This window comes from Ornithorhynchus anatinus, chromosome 19, assembly GCF_004115215.2.
Source record: "Ornithorhynchus anatinus isolate Pmale09 chromosome 19, mOrnAna1.pri.v4, whole genome shotgun sequence".
In the NCBI taxonomy this organism is placed as follows: domain Eukaryota; kingdom Metazoa; phylum Chordata; class Mammalia; order Monotremata; family Ornithorhynchidae; genus Ornithorhynchus; species Ornithorhynchus anatinus.
This window is the reverse complement of record NC_041746.1, coordinates 28,934,827-28,939,345: the sequence shown is the minus strand read 5'-3', so window position 1 is coordinate 28,939,345 and position 4,519 is coordinate 28,934,827. Positions and strand designations below refer to the sequence as shown.

Genomic DNA, 4,519 nt, shown 5'->3' with positions numbered 1-4,519 from the left:
AAGGCATGAGGAGTTAGCAATTTGACCGAGCACTTTACAGAAACAGCATGAGCTTTGGCCCGAGTGCTGCTAATGGCTCCAATGAGATCAGAGCCCTGGAGTGAGCCCCCATTCCCGCTGCTGAGAGCCTGTGGCTTGAGGTTGAATTTTTAGGAACTCTAATTTAGCCTCTTGTTTCTCTTCTCTCTGTTAAAGTAGAATTCCCGCATCGGTCCACCCTTTTCTCATGCAAGAGGGCTGGGGTGTTCATGAATCATACCTTGTCTCCTCCACCATACTCTTTGGTCGGTTTATACCACAATGCCCCACCTCAGTTATAACCACGGTACAGCTGTGTGGAACCCGGGGACTCAGGAAAACAAAATCCAGCCAACATTCACCCCCGAGATTCCATGAGTGAGGGGGGAAATAAATCTACCAGACAAGCACAAAGGGGAGATACAGCCACTAGGAGAAATCAAAGAGCAAACATTCCCAGAGCTTTGAATTTCAGTTTTCTAGAGTGCTTGAAAAGTCTGCAGGAACAAAAAAGCGTGGTAGCAAAATCTTAGCTCATTTGGATAATGTGAATTAGGGCTTGAAACTTCCTAATGGATTGAGTGGTATTTACACTTCTCAACTATCCAAGAGGCTTCCCTAGACACCTGTAAGAAAACCAACATCTAGTGCAAATACCATGCTGTCAATCATTTATCCATGAAGTGAAGCCTTTCCCATTCAACTGGGCTCTTCAAAAAGAGGAGTATAACCCTCAGAGCCCAGGCAACACACAACAGGGAATTTCACAGGAGACAGTTACGGATTTTTGTCAGAGAAACGACTCTGATCTCACAATCACATGAGAGGGTTTCGTGACCTTGGTGTAGAAATGAACAGACTCAAGAGAGCGAGCCGAGAGAGCAGGAAAGGGAGGAAAGTAGCTGCCGCCCATTCACCCTAGTGGGGTACGAGTGACGGAACAGCCACGAGCCGTCCCCAACCCGGTACCTTGGTATCTTTATTTGCAAGCATTTCTGCATCCCACTCCACCGTAACTCTTCCAGTGGGCACCCCAAATTCCACCCAACCCCCTTGCATTGGCCAGAACTCCACCTTCCATTCAGAGCCAGTTCTTAGTAGTGGTAATGTAATTGACACATTGTTACCCAAATTCAACTGATTGATCTTCGACAGGAAGGAGATTGCATGGAGACAGGATGTCTAGCACAATATGGGAAGGAGACAGATCAGAGACAGGATGGTATATCCTCCAGTACAATCCCCACTTTGATCCTAGGTGTGCTAACCACCGCAGATAATGGTGGCCAAAGGCCTCCTGAGTCTCACTAGATCGTCCATCCAGACCGTAGAGCAGGAATTGGAGTGTGAGGTTGTTGATTCTCCATGGGGTCAGTTCCACCATCCGCAGGTCACTTGCTCAGAGAACCGTCCACGACCGCTGGCTTGACCATCTAAGGGTACTGCTTGGCAGATGATGGTGTCTTGCTGGTGGGTGTTCAATTCCAGCTGCAGGGAGACTAAATACTTTGCCAGGGTTTCATCACCTCCCATGCAAGTGATAGACTGATCCAGTCTTGGGACCTCCCCAGCTAAAGGGGGGTGACCGAACAGTAACTCATATGGGGAGAACTTCAAGTCCCCTCGAGGACGGGAACACAACCATAACGGGAACACAACCATAACAGCACAGTGGGGAGGAACTGAGGTCACTTTAAATGTGTCTCCATACACAAATTCCCTAACATAGTTTTCAACTCCCGATTAGCCCTCTCAACCTTTCCTGAGCTCTGGGGATGGTAGGGAGTGTGCAGGCTCCTCTCAATTCCTAGACAGTGATAGACCTCAGCCAAAATGGACTCAGAACCGTGATCTGAATCAATGATGGAAGGGGGCCCAAAGCACAGACCACCACCATAACAACACCTTAGCAACGAACACAGCAGTTGCGTGCCGGGCCGGGGTAGGCCTCTAATCAACCTGTAAGGTGGTCGATGATAGAACGTAACGGTACTCTTCAGCCCTAGGAAGGGTAATGTAATCGATCTGGAGCCCCTCAAAGGGGTGGGAAACCAAGTCCCGGCCACCCGGGGGAAGGGTCCTAGGTCAGTTGGCATGAAAGCTCTGGCAGATGGGACAGGCCATCGTCACTCGCTTGGCCACAGGATGGATACCAGAAGCAAACTAGTGACGTAAAACTGTGGCAGCGGGAGCACCGGCTCCATAGTGGATATTCTGGTGAGTCTGTAGATAAACGACTCAGTGCACTTGCAGGAAGTATTGGGTGGCCATCCAGACCCAGAAAAACCCATTACGCTGGACAGCCTTGTATTTAGTGGGCCATTCAGATCGCTCCTTCTCTGTAATCAGAAAACCGGACTGAGGCACGGTGACCACGGTGTTGAAAACCTCAGAAACGTGTCACACAGCTCAGCGAGAGGCTTGGTCAGCTTTACGGTTTCCCAGACTAACCCAGTCCTTTCTCCAGGCGTGTGGTCTATGGTCTAATATGAATATAACAGCGAGAGCAGCGGGAAGTCTGATGGCAGCTAAAAGGCGGGCTACTCGCTCACCATTCGCTACCGGCTTTCCTCCGGAGGTCAAGAAACCTCAGCTCTGCCACAAGGCACCGGTCGCATGGCAAATGCCAAAGCCGTATTTGGAATCCGTGTAAACAGTGCGCAATCCTTTAGCCAGGTGAAAGCCTGAATCAAGGCCCCGAGCTCACCTGCCTGAGTATTACATGAGGAAGGGAGAGATCCGGCCCATAAAACAGAATCGTGAATGACCACTGCACAAATAGGGGTGACATAAGCATTAATGACCTGCAGGTCCTGTACGAAATGGTAAGTCAGGGGGTTCCCTGGCTTACAAATTGGCAACACTGAAGTATTGCAGGAAGAGCTGCACTCAACAAGGATTTTGTTTTCCAAGAACTCAGTGATAACTGGGTCCAATCCTGCACGGCCCTCAGGTGACAGAGGATACTGCCAGACACAGGAGGAAACTTATGGAGAAGGGTATTGATCTTAACTGAACCGGTTCAGTTCCCCAGAGGAAAACCACGTGTGAGAGCTCCAAAGGCTTGGTGGCAAAGTAAGCAAAACAGGATCATCAGTTTCCACAGGGACTTCAGCAACTACCATCAGGGAGACTTGGCTCCTTGGGCTCAGCAGGTCTGGTCTACCAAGGAGACTCCCAATAGTTAGCGTGATTCGCTTCTCCTCACATTTCAGCATGGCCTGGAGTTTACAATGGGGTTAGAAGGATGGTATCTGCCGGGAGGGTGAAAGGGTACCATAAACTGGCGGTAGCAGGGGAGGGGAGATCGGCAGAGGTGGATATACGGAAGATCCGTGGGCTGGGCAGTCCGGGGGTTTTATGGGGACTGCCGAAGACTGACCACAACTTAGGTCCATCAAGGGACGGTCCATCAAGGGACGCACAGCATCTGCCTACTCTGGCGCATTCGCATTATTTTAGTAAAGGGGTTTTCATGGGTGCCGGCAATCCCTGAGGCGATTTTGCTTAACAATACCAAGTAACACATCTCATCGGATCAAAAGTACCCCCTGGCCAAAAACTGAGACCCTGCCGATCAGTTAAATTTGTCCAAGAGTCATGGCACCATCTCAATTGCTTTTTCGTCATTACTCTTTTCTTTCCTTTTTATTTTTTTAACGGAAGATGACTTTGATCCCAGGATTGGAGACTTTTGACTAGAGGAACCGTCTCCAAGCAGACGAGACCCCACCCTTCCCTGTACCGGGAAGCCCCTTTCCTTCAACCAGGAAAGACCCTCTGGGACGTCTCCTAGGGTGATCCCCTTCTCCAAACCCGGAGAAGTCCCCTCTCTGTGAGACACAGAGAGAATCTATCTGCTTACCGATTTGTCCATTCCAAGCGCTTAGTACAGTGCTCTGCACATAGTAAGCGGTCAATAAATACTATTGAATGAATAAATGAATTACCCGCTCAACCCGCGGGCGCTCCAAATTAGGCTCGAGAGATCTCAAGGAAGGGGTGTCGGGACCCTAAAAGCGATCTTACTTACAGTTTTCCTTTGAGCGCACTTGGCCACCTGATTCCCGGAGAGTCTGTCTGGTCTGTCCAATCCTGAGCATAAGATCCCTTCGTGGTCGCCAAAACTGGTAGGGATTTTTGTCAGAGAAACGACTCTGATCTCGCAATCGCATGAGAGGGTTTCGTGATCTTGGTGTAGAAATGAACAGAATCAAGAGAGAGAGCTGACAGAGCACGAAAGGGAGGAAAGTGGCTGCCGCCCGTTCACCCCAGTGGGGTACGAGTGAGGAACTGCCAGGAGCCATCCCCAACCCGGTACCTTGGTACCTTTATTTGCAAGCATTTCCACATTCAACTTGACTGCAACTCTACCAGTGGGCACCCAAATCCCACCCAACCCCCTTGTATTGGCCAGAACTCCACCCTCCATTCAGAACCAGTTCTTAGTAGTGGTAATGTAATTGACACATCGCTACCCAAATTCAACTGATTGATCTTC

General features: G+C 49.7%; 1 long non-coding RNA gene across 1 annotated transcript; it reads right to left on the bottom strand.

Annotated features, from left to right (window-relative positions):
- Positions 1–979: 979 nt before the first annotated feature.
- On the bottom strand, positions 980–4,202 carry LOC120639021. Its single transcript, XR_005661131.1, has 2 exons — positions 4,052–4,202; positions 980–1,506 (listed from the first exon to the last, which is right to left on the bottom strand). It is a non-coding gene; the product is annotated as an uncharacterized LOC120639021 (long non-coding RNA).
- Between the last annotated feature and the right edge of the window lie 317 nt (positions 4,203–4,519).